Below are 21,961 nucleotides of genomic sequence, written 5' to 3' on the forward strand. Positions count from 1 at the left end.
GCAGATTGCCGGCATTTCTGAACACGCAGTGCATTGAACACTCCCAACAATGGGCCTCTGCAGCGCATGATCCATGCTTGTGCCAACTACGACTGAAATGGCAAAGCGACCTCCAGCACTGGACGTTGGAGCAGTGGCAGAGAGATACATGATCTGACGAATAGCCATAAATTCTCCATCATGCCGATGGCAGGGTGCGAGTCCTTCGTCTTCCGGTAGAACAGCTCCTTGACACCTGTACTGCAGGACGAGACAACTCGCAGAGGCTCCATTATGCTCTGAGGAACATTCACATCAGCGTCCATGGGTCCAGCAGAGCTCGTAAAAGACACCATGATGCCCAAAAAGCATCGTACACTGGTTGCAGTCCGCGTACACCACTTCATGACGATCACGTTTCGTGATGGCAGTGGCATTTTTCAACAATATAATGTGCCAAGTCACAGGGCCAGAAGTATGATGTCCAAGGAATGGAAAAGCAACTGGAATCACTCAACAGAGGAAATTCTACTGGACCTGACGGGATACCAATTAGATTCTACACAGAGTACGCGAAAGAACTTGCCCCCCTTCTAACAGCCGTGTACCGCAAGTCTCTAGAGGGACGGAAGGTTCCATATGATTGGAAAAGAGCACAGGTAGTCCCAGTCTTGAAGAAGGGTCGTCGAGCAGATGCGCAAAACTATAGGCCTATATCTCTGATGTCGATCTGTTGAGGAATTTTAGAACATGTATTTTGCTCGAGTATCATGTCGTTTTTGGAAACCCCGAATCTACTCCGTAGGAATCAACATGGATTTCGGAAACAGCGATCGTGTGAGACCCAGAAAATATTAGATACAGGCTCCCAGGTAGATGCCATTTTCCTTGACTTCCGGAGGCGTTCGATACAGTTCCACACTGTCGCCTCATAAAAAATGTAAGAGCCTATGGAATATCAGACCAGGTGTGTAACTGGATTGAAGAGTTTTTAGCAAACAGAACACTGCATGTTGTTCTCAATGGAGAGACGTCTACAGACGTTAAAGTAACCTCTGCCGTGTCACAGGGGAGTGTTATGGGACCATTGCTTTTCACAATATATATAAATGACCTAGTAGATAGTGTCGGAATTTCCATGCGGCTTTTCGCGGATGACGCTGTTGTATACAGAGAAGTTGCAGCGTTAGAAAATTGTAGCGAGATGCAGGAAGATCTGCAGCGGATAGGCACTTGGTGCAGGGAGTGGCAACTGATCCTTAACATAGACAAATGTAATGTATTGCGAATACATAGAAAGAAGGATCCTTTATTGTACGATTATATGATAGCAGAACAAACACTGGTAGAAGTTACTTCTGTAAAACATCTGTGAGTATGCGTGCGGAACGATTTGAAGTGGAATGATCATGTAAAATTAATTGTTGGTAAGGCGGGTGCCAGGTTGAGATTCATTGGGAGAGTACTTAGAAAATGTAGTCCATCAACAAAGGAGGTGGCATACAAAACACTCGTTTGATCTATACTTGAGTATTGCTTATCAGTGTGGGATCCGTACCAGATCGGGTTGACGGAGGAGACAGAGAAGATCCAAAGAAGAGCGGCGCGTTTCGTCACAGGGTTATTTGGTAGCCGTGATAGCGTTACGGAGATGGTTAGCAAACTCAAGTGGCAGACTCTGCAACAGAGGCGCTCTGCATCGCGGCTTAGCTTGCTCGCCAGGTTTCGAGAGGTTGCGTTTCTGGATGAGGTATCGAATATATTGCTTCCCCCTACTTATACTTCCAGAGGAGATCACGAATGTAAAATTAGAGAGATTCGAGCGCGCACGGTGGCTTTCAGACAGTCGTTCTTCAGGCGAACCGGACGCGACTGGAACAGAAAAGGGAGGTAATGACAGTGGCACGTAAAGTGCCCTCCGCCACACACCGTTGAGTGGCTTGCGGAGTATAAATGTAGATGTAGATGTAGAAGTGGTTGGAGGAGCACAATGGTGCGTCCCAGTAGAAGTGTTAGACCTAGGGACGAATAGTTCCAGTTACACCAGGCTACTGTCCTATCCCAAGGACAGTCAGCCCTCGTGTACCAAAGCTAAGGCACAGAGTTTAGGGCCAGAACTAGAAAATGCGAGCAGGTTTTGAAAGCTACTGAGTCATCCCATCACCACCATGCAGAATCAACGTTGTACACACCCATCAAGAAACCTGACAAAAAACAATAGATCCGACACAACCACACAGGCCAATCCCAAGAGTCACCAACTTACCCTCAACAATCTCAGCAACCTCAACGTTCTCAGTCCGACCGACAGCCAGGTACTCACTGTCAAACAAACCATTCTGAAGTTTGATATGATCATTCAACCTGGAATTGTTATCATTAAAAATCTGTCCCCAAGGGAACTACTAAGTCTTTTCATACCTTCACTAAAACAATTCAACCTAGCATAATTTGTGACTGACACGAATTTTAGAAGGAACCACGTCAGACTCAGCACTTACCAACTGACTTTGAAATCAAACTCAAGAAAACAACTGGCACCAGACAGGAAGCAACTATCAAGTCAACGAACTCACGCAGTAAACCGCAACCTGACTGGAAACCACGTGGACCCTTCCAAAGTGGCGTCACCACTAGTGTCGATCACGACGTCACCAATGAAGAAGTCGAAGAGGAACTAAAGATGCGGGGACACCCATTCAAAGAAAGCAGCCCGCATCTACTCACGACTCACCAAACGACCCAGCAAAAAATTACGTGTCATCTACGAATACAACGAAACCATAGAGAAACTGCTTTCATAGCATTTCAGGATGCAATGCGTACTACATAAGTTTCAACCATCCAATCCACTACCTCCGCAACTCAAACAATTCAAAGAATGCAACAATTATCAGCACACCTTCTAAAATTGTCGCAACGAATCCAAATGTGGGAAATGCAGTGTATCTCAGCTGATTTCCAGTGCAAATTTGATTCTAAAAACCTGACTGCAGCAATTGCAATGATACTCACTTCCTTAACGATCTAAATTGCTCAAAATGGCAGGAGCAATCCATCTCCACTGGCAGAACAGATAAGATCAAGTGAACTGATGAACCACTTTACCTCATGTTGAATGCGTGTAGTAATCCATCTCCACTGACAGAACAGATAAGATCAAGCGAACTGATGAACCACTTTACCTCATGTTGAATGCGTGCAGTAATCCATCTCCACTGACAGAACAGATAAGATCAAGTGAACTGATGAACCACTTTACCTCATGTTGAATGTGTGCAGTAATCCATCTCCACTGACAGAACAGATAAGATCAAGTGAACTGATGAACCACTTTACCTCATGTTGAATGCGTGCAGTAATCCATCTCCACTGACAGAACAGATAAGATCAAGCAAACTGATGAACCACTTTACCTCATGTTGAATGCGTGCAGTAATCCATCTCCACTGACAGAACAGATAAGATCAAGTGAACTGATGAACCACTTTACCTCATGTTGAATGTGTGCAGTAATCCATCTCCACTGACAGAACAGATAAGATCAAGTGAACTGATGAACCACTTTACCTCATGTTGAATGCGTGCAGTAATCCTTCTCCACTGACAGAAGAGATAAGATCAAGTGAACTGATGAACGACTTTACCTCATGTTGAATGCGTGCAGTAATCCATCTCCACTGACAGAACAGATAAGATCAAGTGAACTGATGAACCACTTTACCTCATGTTGAATGCGTGCAGTAATCCATCTCCACTGGCAGAACAGATAAGATCAAGTGAACTGATGAACCACCTAACCTCATGCTGAATGCTTACAAGCTGAAAACTTTCTGCGTGCATTAAGCACTGAACTACTCAACATTCTTCCGGAACGTGGATCCCTCATTACTGAAACGATAAAAACGATTTCCAGAAAGTTTCTGCGAAAACACACACTTCAAAAAGAGTTTTGCATCACCCCAATTTATAGTGCTCCTGAAGTTCGACGTTGACTGTGGATATTGTATCACAGACACAGTCCCTTTAACTGTTCAGAGATGTCACTACACCCGCCTAAAGATGTAAACAAGCATGCATGTTCAGCGGCTATTAATCCAATCATTCCACCAGGATGGAGGTACATGGTTCGTGTTGTCTAGTTCAGCCATGCCTAGACGGTCAATACCGCGGTGAGATCACGTCCGCATTGTTACTTTGTGCCAGGAAGGGCTCTCAACAAGGAAAGTGTTAAGGCGTCTCGGAGTGAGACAAAGTGATGTTGTTCGGACATTGAGGAGATAGAGAGAGACAGGAACTGTCGATGGCATGCCTCATTCATGCCATCCAAGGGCTACTACTGCAGTGGATGATCGCTACCTACGGATTATCGCTCGGAGGAACCCTGACAGCAACGCCACCATGTTGAATAATGGTTTTCGTGCAGCCACAGGACATCGTGTTACGACTCAAACTGTGTACAATAGACTGCATGATGCTCAGCTTCACTCCCAACGTCCATGGGGAGGTCCATGTTTGCAATCACGACACCATGCAGCGTGGTACAAATGGGCCCAACAATGTGCCGAATGGATTGTTCAGGACTGGCATAACGCTCTCTTCACTGATGAGTGCAGCATATGCCTTTAACCGAACATTTGTCGGAGACGTGTTTGGAGGCACACTGTCCAGCGGGTGCAGTAAGGTGGAGGTTACCTGCTGTTTTAGGGTGGCATTATGTGCGGCCGACGTACGCCGCTGGTCGTCATGGAAGGCACCGTAACGCCTGTACGATACGTGAATGCCATCCTCCTACCGACTGTGCTACCATATCGGCAGGATATTGACGAGCCATTTGTCTTCATGCACGACAATTCGCAACGCCATCGTGCCCATCTAGCGAATGACTTCCTTCAGGATAGAACATAACTGGGATAGATTGAAAAGGGCTGTTTACGAACGACGTGAATCACCAAACACTCTGAGGGGTGTACGCCGAATCGAGGTTTAGGTGTGGGACAATCTGGACCAACAGTACCTTGATGAACTTGTGGATAGTATGCCACGACGAATACAGGCATGCATCAGTTCAAGAGGACGTGCTACTTGGTATTAGAGGTACCAGTGTGCACAGTGATCTGGACCACCATCTCTGAAGGTCTCGCTGTATAGTGGTACAACATGCAATGTGTGGTTTTAATGAGCAATAAGAAGGGCGGAAATGATGTTTATATTGACCTCTGTTCCAGTTTTCCGTGCACGTTCCCAAACTCTCGGTACCGAGGTGGTGGAACACTTCTTTTGATGTGTGTATATGAAAATTCTGCAGGTGTGGAGCAACATACACATCTACATCTGCAACGCGTCAAACTCATCTGCCCAAGTCTAAGATATTGTTGCACTCTACAAATTTGGTAACCTTCTCACATTCGCTTTCAGAAAAGACAGTGATACTATAGTATTATAGTATAGCTTTGTCCACGCCAATGCTTTGTGTGCTAAAGATGAGCTCCTAGAAGTTGATTCTAGAATAAAACATTACATTTTTTGGAATTAATGAAAAAAAATGCATCATCAAAGACGTAAGTCTTCTCGTTTACGTATGTCACGCGTTACACAACCCCAAAACAGGCAGAGGAAGATGTTCACAAGGAAGAGTTACCTTCTTTCATAGAAAACAACTGGCTGCTATAAGACTTGATTTACCGGAAAAACTGAAAACACAACAAGCTATTGTCGTAAAAAGTAGGAAAAAAACATAGGAAACCAATCTTCTTCGCAACTGTATATGTACCTTCCACTAGGGATCTACCAATATATCTCTCATTAAATTTCTATACTTGGCCCAGAAATCATCACAGGAGAGCTTAATGCCAGATCAACTGTTGTTGGTGAAGGAACCAAGAACAAAAACGGCGATCTCCCCATTGCCCTCCGCGAAACTCACGGATTTCGAACGTGGTTAGGTGATTGGGTGTCACTTGTGTCACACGTCTGTACGCGAGATTTCCACACTCGTAAACATCCCTAGGTCCACCTGTGACGGCGACCATGTGGCAGAAAGTGGGTGGAGGAAGCCACGTAAGAAAGACTGCTGTAAACTGAGCTAATGTGCAAACGGTGTGAAGGTCACAAAGGTCTGTTCATTCTCATGTCAGATCCTGTGACGATACGGACAGAACAGCTGGTGTACCTGTCTAGAGGAGACAAAACTGTAGGCCCCCCTGACATCAGGAAGTCGCCATGTTCATTTAGTCAGCGCCAGAAATATATTTGATGGGCACGACTATTTGGGAAGCTTAACACCATTCATTCAGAAATTGAAATTGGTTAGCGTCGAAAGATTAGACCTTCTCGTAAATGAGGGATATGACCTCGTCTATGCAGATGCTGTTACGCCAAAACATGGGCATGCTTACCATGAGAACGACACTACCCTAGTGTAAAATTTTCTTTTTTCGGACAAGAGAAATTTGGAGTCGCTGATTGGTTCCTCTCGTCATGTGCAAAATGGAGGCTTGCTCAGCAAGTGCGGGAACGCCCTGGCTGCGTATGGATTGGTTACCAGGCCAATATAACAGTCAAGAGGGGAGATTCCATGAACAGAGGATAGTTCCGTTGGTTTCTGCACTCTGGGGCGGTTTGGTTTTTGCTAATTCGGCTCCCGTAGCGGGGCTTGGCGGAAATTGGTTGCGGTTCTTTACCTTCGTCGTCGTCCGGCCTTTCCCTAATGGATGAGACCCGTTGTCTGCATCTTGTGATGGACTAAGAGCCAGTGGCAGTTTCCAGCTGTACTGACAGTGGAACTGCATATCACATCGCACATATCGTGGGTCATGAAGGTGTCATTATTAGTCCTGAGTCGGCCGTCTGACGTTTGATAATTCCAGCACACACCGTGGTGCCTGTGAGTCAGATTGATTTGGCCAGAACAGTCAACGGGTGCACCTCACACTGAAATCTGCCGGGATTTCATTCTCTCGTTAAAAAGAAACGTAACTTTTAGTCACAATAGTCATATTCCTCGCTTCCTTGCCCGCCATCCCTTTCTTTCCTCGATATGCTGGACCATTTCCCTCACTTCAACCCGCCGGCCCCCCCTTTCATAGGGTCATGTTCTTACGCCATCAGAGCGAGTAAGAATAACGAGGTTCACTTTTGTTCTCGTAAAAGATCCTGTTTCTCATATTTTGTTAATAAAGATGAAAGGGAAGTTTCCCGCGTTCTGATAATCAGAACGGCAGACCGCTCAGTTCTCACATTTTCGTGGACACGTCAGAACTCTACAGCTGCCTAGCGCACCGCTCCCCGTCCACAGCGCGCCGTTTCCTGTTGCCGCCTGAATCAAAGTCAAAGGGTGAAACACTGCTACGCCGGTGGAAGTTTGTTAAATGTTATTCGCAGTAAGACAGAAACTTAGGAACCAGGTTTTAAATTGTAAGACATTTCCAGGGGGAGATGTGGACTCTGACAACAATATGAACTGTAGATTAAAACTGAAGAAACTGCAAAAAGGTGTGAATTTAAGCAGATGGGACCTGGATAAACTGAAAGAACCAAAGGTTGTACTGAGTTTCAGGGAGAGCATAAGGGAACAATTGACAGGAATGGGGGAAATAAATACAGTAGAAGAAGAATGGGTAGCTCTGAGGGATGAAGAAGTGAAGGCAGCAGAGGATTAAGTAGGTAAAAAGACGAGGGCTAGTAGAAATCCTTGGATAACAGTAGAAATATTGAATTTAATTCATGAAAGGAGAAAATATAAAAATGCAGTAAGTGAAGCAGGCAAAAAGGAATACAAACGTCTCAAAAATGTGATCGACAGGAAGTGCAAAATGGCTAAGCAGGGATGGCTAGAGGGCAAATGTAAGGATGTAGAGGCCTACCTCACTAGGGGTAAGATAGATACCGCCTACAGGAAAATTAAAGAGACCTTTGGAGAAAAGAGAACAACTTGTATGAATATCAAGAGCTCAGATGGAAACCCAGTTCTAAGCAAAAAGAAGGGAAAGCAGAAAGGTGGAAGGCGTATATAGAGGGTCTACACAGGATCGATGTTCTTGAGGACAATATTATGGAAATGGAAGAGAATGTAGATGAAGATGAAATGGGAGATACGACACTGCGTCTAGAGTTTGACAGAGCACTGAAAGACCTAAGTCGAAATAACGCCTCGGAGTAGACAACATTCCATTAGAATTACTGACAGCCTTGGGAGAGTCAGTCCTGACAAAACTCTACCATCTGGTGAGCAAGATGTATAAGACAGACGAAATTCCCTCAGACTTCAAGAAGAATATATAATTCCAATCCCAATGGAAGCAGGTGTTGACAGATGTGGAAATTACCGAACTATCAGTTTAATAAGTCACAGCTGCAAAATACTAACGCGAATACTTTGCAGACGAATGGAAAAACTAGTACAAGCCGACCTCGGGGAAGATCAGTTTGGATTCCGTAGAAATGTTGGAACACGTGTGGCAATACTGACCCTACGACTTATCTTAGCAGAAAGATTAAGGAAATGCAAACCTACGTTTCTAGTTTTTGTAGACTTAGAGAAAGCTTCTGACAATGTTGACTGGAACACTCTCTTTCAAATTCTGAAGGTGGCACGGGTAAAATACAGGGAGCGAAAGACTATTTACAATTTGTACAGAAACCAGATGGAGTTATAAGAGTCGAGGGGCATGAAAAGGAAGCAGTGGTTGGGAAGGAAGTGAGACAAGTTTGTAGCCCCTCCCCGATGGTATTCAATATGTATATTAAGCAAGCAGTAAAGGAAACAAAAGAAAAGTTCGGAGTAGGTATTAAAGTCCATGGAGAAGAAATAAAAACTTTGTGGTTCGCCGATGACATTGTAATTCTGTCAGAGACAGCAAAGGACTTGGAAGAGCTGTTGAACGGAATGGACAGTGTCTTGAAAGGAGGGTATAAGATGAACATCAACAAAAGCAAAACGAAGATAATGGAATGTAGTCGAAGTAAGTCGGGTGATGCTGAGGGAATTAGATTAGGAAATGAGACACTTAAAGTAGCAAAGGAGTTTTGCTATTTGGGGAGCAAAATAACTGATGATGGTCGAAATAGAGAGGGTATAAAATGTAGACTGACAATGGCAAGGAAAGCGTTTCTGAAGAAGAAAAATTTCTTCACATCGAGTATTGATTTATCAGGAAGTCGTTTCTGAAAGTATTTATATGGAGTGTAGCCATGTATGGAAGTGAAACATGGACGATAAATAGTTTGGACAAGAAGAGAATAGAAGCTTTCGAAATGTAGTGCTACAGAAGAATGCTGAAGATTAGATGGGTAGATCACATAACTAATGAGGAGGCACTGAGTAGATTTGGGGAGAAGAGAAGTTTGTGGCACAGCTTGACTAGAAGAAGGGATCGGTTGGTAGGACATGTTCTGAGGCATCAAGGGATCACAAATTTAGCATTGAAGTGCAGCGTGGAGGGTAAAAATCGTGGAGGGACACCACGAGATAAATACACTAAGCAGATTCAGAAGGATGTAAGCTGCAGTAGGAACTTGGAATGAAGAAGCTTGCACAGGATAGAGTAGCATGGAGAGCTGCATCAAACCAGTCTCAGGACTGAAGACCACAACAACAACAACAACAACAATATGTAATATGGATTCGGTAATCAGAAACAGTTAAGTGCGAAGGAATATTCCTTTTAACGCACATGTCCACAGTCAGGTATCATTATAGCACTAGAAACGATGTTGTGCTGACCAGCGTTCACATCGGATATGCCGTATTACTCCAAACGGAAGCAACGCTGTTTTCAGAAATGAATCGTCCACTTCAAGAGGAAGGTTATGAATTCCAACCAGTGTATACTCAAGCAAGACAGAGTAGCTTCGACACAAGCGGCGCTGCAGCACAGGCGGAAGTTAACTACGGCCTGCTCGCTCGACGCGCAATGCGACACTATCTTCTCCCCCTAGACCACGAGCTGCGGACATTTTTAATCACTGTATGCTATGTCACTGATTCTCTTTATTTAAATGTGTTGCATAATTATTTCCTTGCGTTATATTATTTTCTCTTGTTCCTGGGTTGTTGTAGTGGTTCTTAGCACGTGGTCTGATTTAATGCAGTTCTCAACGGCAGTCTATCTTGTAAAAGCTGTTCTGTGTCTTAAAGGCGATCAGTGATAGTCAATGCTGCAACCAGTTTGAAGTATAGTTCCCTACACGCAGTTGATCAGGAACTGAATGAAATTGTAGGTTAACGTGCGACACCCATCTGCAAAGACTCCGATACACAACTGGTAACAACACTGTTGATATATTTCGTTTAATGCGGCACTTTAGCGTCGACATTAACAATGTAATTATTTTCCTTCACGTTATCTGCAGAAATATAGGCGAAATATCACGATAATTGCGTTTTATACTTCATAACCAGTTACGAGTTGTTGAGTTACACATAGTGCATAGACACCATGAAGAATAACTTTTCAGAAGAAAGATATTTTGTTACTCTTGACTGACATGGCACAGTTAACCTTGGTGCAGAAATCCTGCAGTTTTCATACTCATATAAAATGCTTTTGGCGAGTATCAGTGATATTCAGCAGTGACCTATGAACTTCCTATTACAGCATCAGCTCATGAATTTGGCTGACTTCTCGTGTACTTGTGAAAATAGTCTATACGTGTCGAGAGTTACCGTGGCGCGCAATTACGTGTTCAGTAGAGAAGTGTTAAGAGTTTGGGGACAGGTTGTAGGGTCTGGAGGTGAGGGACGCTGACCTCGATGGTCTCGTGTGCAGTTATCTTCGGTGAGATCTAGTGGTGCATTTTGCGCGAAAACCATTGCAGCAGATATTTTGGCTGGTCTCCATAACTAGCTTCCTGATTCCAGTAGCCCTCTACGAGAACGTTACGTACCACTTTATATGCATCTGAGACTCAAACATTCTCTGAGTGGTTTTCCGCTAGGTGACCACGTGGATTAGAGTATCCATTCGATTTTTTTCGCCAAAATTTTTATCTAGTCAAACGTACCTCATTCATAAAGAAAAGAGAGCAACCTCTCACTTGCAGACGAGATCCTTTGTCATGATGTTCGGTGAAAAGCTTTTCCACATGTATACCCCGCAGTCCACCTTGGAGTGCGTGGTGGAGGCTATTTTGTGTGCCGCTGTCACTTCCCACCATTCCCGGTCCACTCACAAATGGTTCGCGGTTAGATTGATTGCCGGTAAGTCTCCGATTGGACGCGAGTCGCTCTAATTTTATATTCACGGTTCTTTTGCGGGAAACACATAGCAGAAAATAATACATTTCTTGCCTGTTCTAGGAACGTACGCTCTCTTTAACAGCAAGCCACACCGCGCAGGAGAATGGCTTTCTTGCATTGTCTGGCACTGGAGTTCGTTGATCGGCTCCTGACGCTTTTATTCGGTACAGTTGGGAGTCACATGTATTTCCAATTTGTTTCACATTTGACATTATCCCATGTGATTGTCCAGAACAACTAACATAAATAAATCGTGGGAGTAGATTTTCTTATTGTTTTCCACTGCTGATTTAGGTGACAGGCTGAATAATTTACTCATTTTCTTGGTAATATGACTTGTGTCCAACTATGCGTTTTCGTTCCCGGTTGTCGAGTGCCTCCAGTTCTCAGATCTTTATGAGCTAGTTAAATAATTTCGCCAACACGGGCGATTTTTCTGGATTTATGGCAACAACTCCTCACTATCCACTAACCTTTAAAAGATTGATTTAATGTTTTTGTGGGCTCCTCGTTATATTATATCTTTCCTCAGTAGTAAAGCGATGTGTATATTTCTCGTGATTTTGAGGTTCATTTGGTAATTTCGGCGATTTACAACCACGTGAAGCGTAATTTACTTGTGTGATTAGCCTGTGAACTCAGTCGATGCTTGTGGAAACAGTTAACAATGCATCAATGCTTCCACTTTTCTCTGAGCTGGTAGACAAACTAATAGAGAAATTATTATTATCATTATTATTATTACTGTTATTATTATTATTACAAATTTTTTCAAATGGCTCTGAGCAATATGGGACTTAACCGGCCGGTGTGGCCGAGCGTTTCTAGGCGCTTCAGTCTGGAACTGCGCGACCGCTACGGCCGCAGGTTCGAATCCTGCCTCGGGCATGGATGTGTGTGATGTCCTTAGGTTAGTTAAGTTTAAGTAGTTCTAAGTTATAGGGGCTGATGACGTCAGATGTTAAGTCCCATAGTGCTCAGAGCCATTTGAACCATTTAAACAAATGACCGCCTAACATCGCCACGTCTGTTTCAGACCAATTCAATCTCCATGCTTTAATTTCCTCTTTCTTATTCTTTACGAATATGCAGTACAGATATAGTTCTAGTCGTCCAAGTATTGTTTCACAGTCTAAACGTGCGTAACTCTATGTTGCCAGTGTTTACCCATTATTTCAGCGACCACTGGTACCTATGACGTATACCAGTCAGCTGATACGTTCCTCTTAGCTGAAAACTATAGAGACACCTGGTGGCGGTTGAGGGTAATTACAATTAATACGTCCATTTTCAATATTTTTACTATGACCATTCCTCCTTTTGTTTAAATATTAGACTGTTATAAAATCGGAATCTTTTGAAAGATTGCGGAACATAGAAAAGCCTACAGCTCTACAATTTGTAGCGAATTAAGGTTTAAAGTATTATCTGCACAGATGTAAATAAAACAAACAAATAAAACACAGTTGACTCCAGTTAGATTCGAACGCTCGTCCTTTATGTTCGTAAACCATGAGGCTGTAAACTGAGCCATCGAAACAGATTCCAAACGTTCGTCGAGATAGTAATTCTACCGACGTGGAGTAATTATATTTCAATCGTGTCTATATGCTCGACTAATGATTTTCTAAAGAAATGATACGATGAGTTAAATTGCAATGAGTTTCGATAAATACTGTATCCTAACTATTATATTGCTTCTATTTGACGATATAAACACCAAGCTGAAGCTCCAAAAACCGCCTGAGTTGTGAACACTGGCTCTTCTGGACTTGGGCATTGGCAACGCTCTGTTCTCGGACTCTGAATTATTCGAGCCGTGTGATCTTTTTGTCTGTCATTGTACACTGCCTCGCAAGAAACGTGAAGCACCCAGCAGACATGGTCAGATGTCAATTTAACACACGGTTCCCTCCTTCGTCGCGAGGACCCACCTCAGTGTCGCCGTGGGCTCGCAAATGACGGTCGTCCACCTCTTGCTGGACTGCCCACATTCAGCCGCTCTGCGGCGGACTTTTAACTTTCCTAACACCCTAACTTCGGTGTTGGGCGACAATACCTCAACAGCAGCTTTAGTTTTTTATTCGTGAGGGTAGGTTTTATCACTTGATGTAAGTTTTAGCCATGTCCTTTGTCCCTCTGTGTCCTCCACCCTAGTGCTTTTAGGGTGGAGGTTCCAATGTGTTGCAGAGTGGCTGGCTTCTCATTTTTATTCTTACGGTCAGCCAGCCATGCTAATCTGCTTTCTTGTTTTTATCCCTTCTACCTATTTCTTGCGTCTCTCTATGGCTTTCTTGTCCAATTTTGTCCATTTTAGTGTTTGCTGCCCTTCCGTCGTTGTTGTGGTTCTTCCTTTCATTCCGTTTTGTGTTGTAAGTCTCGTTTGTTTTATTTTCACCCCAGTGGCACTGTTTTATTCGGAACAAGGGACCGATGACCTCGTAATTCGGTCCCTACCCCCTTCCCCCCACCCCGCCCCCTCTTTTAAACCAACCAACCAACCAATTCTCTGTGACAGCTTGAATGGCCTACTGAGAGCGTTATTGTTGTTCGTGTTTAGTGTCGGTGCCAGGCTAGGTATTGTATGTAAGGGGCGTGAACAGGGCCAGAAGTTGAATGATCACCGTGAACGTCACGGAGATGTCTCGCACTCGTGTGAGACAGCGTTATCTGCATCGGTCATAAACTGAAAGGGAGGGACCTCATTGTGGGTCTCCACCTGGCCGACTGGTCGAATCACGCGACATGCAGGTTTGTGGGGCACTGGAATGGGACGGTGGGCCGGTGCTGGACTGCATGGGGGCGTGGGGGTAGACCTACTCGTCGTCAAGGTTCGAATCCATCACGTCTGACCACGTCGTTCCTAAGACATTCGCGTCTGCGCGTGCCACACGAGAACAAGTAATGGACTCCCAGCAACATTCTGTGTCACCATGCACCATTGGTGAGAGACCAGCAGCAGCAGACTGGGGAATTACCATCCCGCGCGTAAGCTGCCGTAAGCGAAAAGCAGGCACTGCCGTTGAATTCTGTCGATTTCTTTCAGTGACAATTTGGGGTTCTGCACTGCCACGGAAGACCATCGTCCGCGGGCATGGCGGCGACCTGGTGCGTTGTCCCGTTGTTCCAATGCTTGTGAGAGGCACAGCGGCGCTACTCCTGGGGTCGTGGTATACAAAGACATCGAGTATAACTTCAGGTCAAGGCTGACAGTCACTGAGGGAACTCTGTTCAAAAGATAAAGATACTGAGGGAACTCTGGCGGCACAACAATACTTTACGGACTTCTTGCGTTCTCTTGCATTACCTCCCATCCGGCGGTATGATGGTCTCCTTTTTCAACATGACAATGCTCGTCCACACATGGCACGTATGCCGTACGATGTCGAACTATTCTCCTCGCCTACGAGACTGCCAGATCTGTCCCCAATCGAGCAGGTGTTGGGCCAGTGTAAGGTTTGTGCTTTATTTCTAGTATTCAAGGAAAGTGACGTAAGCTCGGTCTTCATTCGATGTGTCGTATGTCACATTCTATACTGGATATTTTTCAAACAGTAATTTTCGAGTATATGTTACGCCACAGAAGCTCTGAGTGCAAGACTGTGATGTTTGCTGGTAGCACTGTCGTTGCAGTAGGCGTTCTAAGAGCAGCTAGAGAGAGAGAGAGAGAGAGAGAGAGAGAGAGAGAGATTCGGATACTGGCAGTACTGAGAGTACGGGCGGAAACAGCTTGGAGAACACAGACACAGAGATACAGAAAAGGATGAATTATCATTATGTAAAAATTAATTGGTCAAACGAGGAGGTAAAGCGCTGCTGCATTGCTTGCTTGCACGAATTGTAGTGTGTGTGAATAACGGATGGTTTTAGTGGCATCTCTCTTTATTGGTATAGGTTAGTTGGTTTGATTTTTCCGACGAGAGTTGGTAAAAGAGCGATAAAACCTACATCTTCTGAGTGCAAGCTATCTCTGTGGAAAGTTTACTATTTTCAGAAACTGAACTTGGCAGTGTATGATTTGTTACAAGTGATAATTTTTCTAAAGATGACTGTTACAGTTCGATAATGACTTTTTTTGTTGCGAATATTGTTTTTAAAGCTCAACTTTTCCTTCAATCATTTAACAACTTCATTTCCAGCAGCGTTTCCTCACAAACAAACTTTACTTTTTGATTATGTGTGTCGCCACATTGCACGGAATGGAAGATAGGTCGACAGCGAAAAAGCAAAGCGTGATCAGTTCGGAAGAGTTGCACGAGCTTGCACGGCACTCCAAAACGTCTTCTCTCCTATTTAGGCTGCTTGCTGCTGCTGTTGCACATACGATCATAGCTTCGAGCAGTACCAGGATTCTGTTCCACACGTAAGGCACATGAAACTTGTTAGGGCCAGTTTTGTATTATAGTAAGATAGATCATTCACAGTTAGAGTTAGTTTCCTAAATTCATTGTCAAGTCAGTATAGCTAAAGTTCACACAACATTTCGTATGCAGGCAGTTTTATTTTCACAGTGCAGAGTTGCATGTGGATTATTCTGAGTGTAGAATCTGGCCAGTCTGACTACGTACTTAAATTTACACGAAAAATTTTCGTTCCTTATACAAAATTACCAGTCCAATTTTGAAAGAATGACTTTTTCATTCTGGTTTTTTTTGTGTTGGAATTGCAAGTCACGTATTGTGACGTCGCACATTATATTGCAGAATAGAATTTCACAGAATTGCTAGTTTCATTTATAGTTAACTTTTCGAATCACCTCGGCAGAGTTAATTAGAAATACATTTATAAAGCTAGTTTTGGCGACTTTTTTTTTATCAGATAGCGATTCTGTAATTACACCACTTCTTACCCTGTACAGCGGTTCTTGGCGCTTCAGTTCGGAACCGCGCGACTGTTACGGTCGCAGGTTCGAATGCTGCTTCGGGAATGGATGTGTGTGATGTCCTTATGTTAGTTTAAGTAGTTCTAAGTTCTGTGGGACTGATGACCTCAGATGTTAAGTCCCATAGTGCTCAGAGCCATTTGAACCACTTTTTTACCCTGTACAGCAACGAGACGCAGTGTGATTCAGGAAAACAGCTGCAGTGTCCTCGAACCAAACTGCATAACTTAATACACCACTTGTGTTGTCAGGACACCGACACAGATGCACGAGCATAAGCGACAGCTGTTTTCCCCGTTCACGAAAATAAACCTCAGTAAAAAAGTTAGCCGGCTGCGGTGGTCTAGCAGTTATAGGCGCTCAGTCGGGAACCGCGTGACTGCTACGGTCGCAGGTTCGAATCCTTCCTCGGGCATGAATGTGTGTGGTGTCTTTAGGTTGGTTAGGTTTAAGTAGTTCTACGTTCTAGGGGACTGATGATCTCAGATTTTAAGTCCCATAGTGCTCAGAGCCATTTGAATCATTTTTTTTTTTTAAAGTTACACCAGTTTGGAAGTCAACTCCATCCCAGCGCCAGTGTCCGGGCTGAGGACCAGACACAACCGTTGTGGGCTACACTGGCTCACGAGAGCTTCCAAAGCCGTATGACAGCCTTTCAGAACGAATTAGTGAATGAATACCGGCCAGAGAGAATACAACGTCATTTTCGTAACTGTGTTCATACCGCCAGGTTGTTTGTAGATTTGACTCGATTTTGTAACCCCTGGAATAAGGTCGCGTGCCTTCCCAGCCTGTGAGGTTTCATTTCGTTTCGTTCTCCCCTTGTACGGGGCGCGCTTTTTTTTTGTTCAAAATGGTTCAAATGGTTCTGAGCACTATGGGACTTAACTTCTGTGGTCATCAGTCCCCTAGAACTTAGAACTACTTAAACCTAACTAACCTAAGTACATCACACACATCCATGTCCGAGGCAGGATTCGAACCTGCGACCGTAGCAATCGCGCGGTTCCGGACTGAGCGCCTAGAACCGCTAGACCACCGCGGCCGGCACTTTTTTTGTCATTCGGCATATAGGCATATGTCATTTACACGTGAAGAGATCGTCAACAACGCATCTCATCAGCTCGTTGTTCCGGCGCCCTGCAGGCTCTCCAGCGTTCGCAGCGAGGGTGTGGAGGAGCGGGGATAGGGGCGAGGGGTGCCGCCACCCTGTGACGTCAGCGTACGGCACTCCACTCCCGTGGAGCCGCGTGCTGCTCGGCTTCACACTGATACGATGTGGTCTCGTCGCACCTGGGCCATTTTTTAGTTCTTTTATTTTGAAACGAAAGCCATTTTCCCTTTGCAGTAGACACGCCAGCTCGCTTTGGTAAGATTTTTCAGCAGTCAGGTAAGGATACCGTATTAAGATCCAGGGATGCGGCTTACCACCACAACTCACCGTTTTGTAATTTCGAAGTAGTATCTACAACCGATGGCAACCAGATTTGTCCTTAAGGGGGGTAGGACGTCAAACGGGCCGACTTGGAGCAGGAGAGGCACCACAGGACATATTAATTTCCACTGTCTATACTTTTACAAATAAATTCATAAAACTTTGTCAGCATGACCAGGAAGGATTCAGAATTCACACTCATAGCAGTGGAAGTTCGAAAACACAAACGAAGTAATTTTGTTTTACCTGTGAAATTTCATCATCTTTTTCACTTACTAATGGCAGCATTTGTTGCTATAGGTACACTTTTCTTCATAAGTAAGAGATATGGTTCGATGAATTTTGCACAGCATACAAACCATACTTAAACGTTATGTAACTCTAGAATTTTCCAAATCTATTAAAAACTGGTAAAAATTGAGGTAATCAACTACAAAATTTGTGTTTTTTCTAAACATGAAGTTTAAAATACAACAGATCATTGGTTTTTTCATAAATTAAATAAATTGTAGAGTTTCATACACCTGTAAGTATGGTATGTATGCTGTGCAAGATTCATCGAAGAATCTCTCTAACTTATGAAAAAAAGTGTACCTATAGCAACAAATGCAGCCATTAGCAAGTGAAAAAATGATGAAATTCCACACGTAAAAAAATATTTTGTTATATTTTCTAACTTCCAGTGCAATGAGTGTGAATGCTGAATCCTTCCTGGTGATGCTGACAAAGTCTTATGAATTTATTTCTAAAAGTATTTTACTGGAAATTAAAATGTCCTGTGATGCCTCTCCTTCTCCAAGTCGGCCCGTTTGACGTCCAACCCCCCCTTAAAGGCGAGATGCGTTACAAGTCTCGTCTTTGTTTAGGCCGTGGGTGTACGTAATATTCGATCTACGCTAATGAGAAACGCTCAACATAAAAATCCCAGCTGCGTGTGCCAAGGTTCTGCCGCATAATTACTTAAATTTTGGAAGACAGGTTGCATTATCCAGGGTTCTATTTTTGAAAATATGGTATAAAATTCAGGGCGAAACTTGTTCAGAGTTTGTATGAACTTGCACTTTAAATAATCGAAGCAGACGAAATGAATTAAAATTTATGCTGCGGCCGGGACTCGAGCCCGGGTCTTCTCAGAGTCCCGGCCGCAGCACAAATTTTAATTCATTTCGTGTGCATCGATCATTAACGTAGATAATAAAAAGAGACTTAAATGTCTCAGGGAAATGTAAGATCTATTGCACTTTAAATTTTACGAAACGGGATAGGCTTTCAAAGCAAGGGATGAGGTACACTTTTTTTTTTTTTTTTTTTTTTTTTTTTTTTTTTTTTTTTTTTTTTTTTTAGCGTATGCTTTCCGTATGGTCTATTTTAGTTGCCACTAGAAATTTCAAAAAATTAGATTCAAACGAATAAAATTCATGAAGTAATACACTTTGATATTGTTTTTAAATAAAGAAAATATTAAGCACCAATCAAGGTTTGAGCTTACAACCGTCTGCTTTGCAGCCATACACTTTTTTTTTTTTTTTTTTTTTTTTTGAGTCTCCTTCGTCTTGTTGGCGAAGAAGCAATCTTTTGGAACAAAAAAAAGTTTCTCAAAGCCAAAATCAAATTTCTTTTTCCTTTAAGAACAAATTGTGAGGAATAAATAAGGAAAAGTTTTTTTTTTTTTTGAAAGAAAACAAAGACTCCGATTATACTGGTTTCTCCTTCCAGTAAACAAAAATTAGTCTCCTTCGTCTTGTTGGCGAAGAAGCAATCCTATGGAACAAAAAAAAATTTTTTTCTGAAAGCCAAAATCAAATTTCTTTGTGCTTTAAGAACAAACTATGAGGAAGAAATAAGGAAAAGATTTTTAAGTCGTCATGCGACTTGTAGTTAAAGTCTAGTTCTTACAGGAGCTCCTGAAGTGTATCCGCCTACAGCATGCCAGCTCGTCCAAACGTGTCTTCTCATGGCGTAGGCGTGAGTTCTTGGTAGCAGATCTATTCAGTTCGGTTCGTTTTATACAGTTTTCAGCTTCTCAGGGCTTGGACGTTCCAGCTACTAGGTGGGTCATCGAAAGTGCTCCGTAAGAAATTAGAAAAATATTGTTTATAGCGTGGGTTGCGTATCAGGACGCAGTGACGTTCGTTGAGATAAGTCCAATATCCTATCGTAGACTTATCGCCTGAAGTAAAAAGATAGCGGATCGTGTGGCCACAGATCCAATTCACAGAGTTAGTTTTGGCGGAGGGGTAGAAAGTCTTATCGGGGTACAAAAGCATGTGGACGTCGATCTGAGCCGGTGTCTGGCGAGTAAGAAAAGCCAAAATTCGCCGCGCAAGTGTCCAGACGTCTAGCGCTGTGCTACAGTGGAACCGGTGGACATCCGTGTCATCCACGCCACAGTGGGTGCAGAGGGATGAATCGGCGAGATGGATGCGGTGCAGACGATCTCGGTTAACTTGTTTGCCATTCACGGTGATGTACCACGCTGATTGAACGTCTGATTCGAGAAAACGCGCATGGATCGCCTTCCATATGTGTCGCCACACGTACTGTGGATACTTACGTTCGATGGGGTTGGACGGGCGGCACTGTTGTAACAATTCGGAGACTGTTTTCGTGAGGTACAAACGTGGAAGTGGTAAGGACCGGTAGATATAACTGAACTCCAGGAAAAATCGTTGGATGTAATAAAAGGGGGTTGGAATGGTCGATATCAGTACTGGGGCGGACAAGGAGGCCGGTGCAAAGTTGTGAAGCAGGAGGCTAGTAAGGCTCTGCGGGCAACGATGCCAAAGTTTGAGTTGGGAGCTGACGTATAGTGCCTTGACACGAGTCGGCACGTGGATGAGTCCCACCCCGCCACGATCTCGTGGCAGTGCAAGGGATTCATACTGCACCTTGAATAACATCCCCGAGCTGACGAAGGAGCCGAAAGCCATCAACAGTCGTCGCGCCAGGAGATTTGGGACTGGTAGTACTTGAGCCACGTGTGGTATACGGGAAGCATGATACACGTTCACGTATTGCGCGCGTTGGATAACGTCGAGAGCTCGTAGCCGGTGATCTGCGAGATTTGCTCTGATTGTCTGTAGCAAGCGTCTACCATTGATAGCCGCTGAGCGGCGCAGGTCTGCTGTGAAATCAAGTCCAAGACACCGTATGGTGGCGGCGACACTAAGGGGGGCAGCGCATCTCTCCGGCAAGCCCTCACCAATGAGCAGGACCTTGGATTTTGACACGTTGAGGCAGCTCCCCGACGCTTCGCCGTAAGTCGCCACCCATGTCAGTGCTGCTCGTACTTCATCTTCACTGCGCAGATATAGTACTATGTCGTCTGCGTAGGCTGTACAACAAAAACGGCGGCCTTGCACAGCCATGCCTTCCAAACGTTGGCGCATGCCCTGGAGCAGGGGTTCCAAGGCGAAAGCATACAAAATCGTGGGAAGAGGGCATCCTTGCCGTACAGATCGTGCGATGACCAGGGACGGTGTAAGACGACCATTGTACATGATTTTAGAGGTTGCACTACTCAACAGGCGCATAACCACTGTTACAAAACCGCCAGGAAAACCCATATGCTGAAGAACTGTCCGTAAATAGAAGTGGTCAACACGGTCGAAAGCCTGGCTAAAGTCCAGTGAAGCCAAGGCGCCAGGGAGACGCTGATGATGCGCTAATGCTATCATGTCTCTGTAACGGCAAAGGGCCGTACGGATGTTGTTGTCGCCTCCTAGGGAAGTCTGGTCGCAGGATGTGACGTAACGTGCGACCTTCTTGAGTCGCGATGCCAGTAGCCGTGTGAATATTTTCATGTCGCTGTTGAGCAAAGTAATTGGTCGATAGTCCTGGACCCTCGATAACCCGCGCGGTTTATGTACGGGGATAATAATTCCTTCTAGAAAGGCGCTCGGGACCACTGTCCTCGGTGACATCAGCTCTTGTGCGATTGCCGTCCACGTGGAAGCCAACAAATACTGAAAACTTTTATAAAATTCGATGGGTATACCGTCAGGTCCAGGAGACCTGTTATCGGAACCCGCCTTGATAGCATCTACCACTTCATCTGTGGTTACGTCGTCTTGGAGGTCATGCACAGCATCCTCCGGAAGAGTGTTCGTAGTGAGCTGAGCGACTTCTGTGATCAGTGCTGCAGAATGCGGTACGGCTGCGTATAGCCCGGCAAAATGAGCATGGAGAGCACGACCGATGCTTTGTTGGGTGTCGTGCCGGCGCCCTTCCACATCAGTGAGGACTTGGATCAGAGCTCGTCGTCGTCGTTGTCTTTCCTGAAGGAGGTGGTACATCGACGGACGTTCTTGAGGGATTCGATTAGAAGCTCGAGAACGGACTACAGTGCCTTCCAAGTTACGCCGCATGATCAAGGAGATCTGCGCCTTCGTGCGATGGACCATCGACTGCCGGGCTGGCGAGAAAG

The 21,961-nt window shown here is 44.4% G+C and overlaps 1 protein-coding gene across 1 annotated transcript in view; it reads left to right on the forward strand.

The window, feature by feature from the left end:
* The window catches only part of LOC124605876 (proteoglycan 4-like), a 166,625-nt gene that overhangs the window by 606 nt on the left and 144,058 nt on the right, over positions 1-21,961 (forward strand). The window lies entirely within an intron of this gene.

Source organism: Schistocerca americana, chromosome 3 (assembly GCF_021461395.2).
Source record: "Schistocerca americana isolate TAMUIC-IGC-003095 chromosome 3, iqSchAmer2.1, whole genome shotgun sequence".
In the NCBI taxonomy this organism is placed as follows: Eukaryota; Metazoa; Arthropoda; class Insecta; order Orthoptera; family Acrididae; genus Schistocerca; species Schistocerca americana.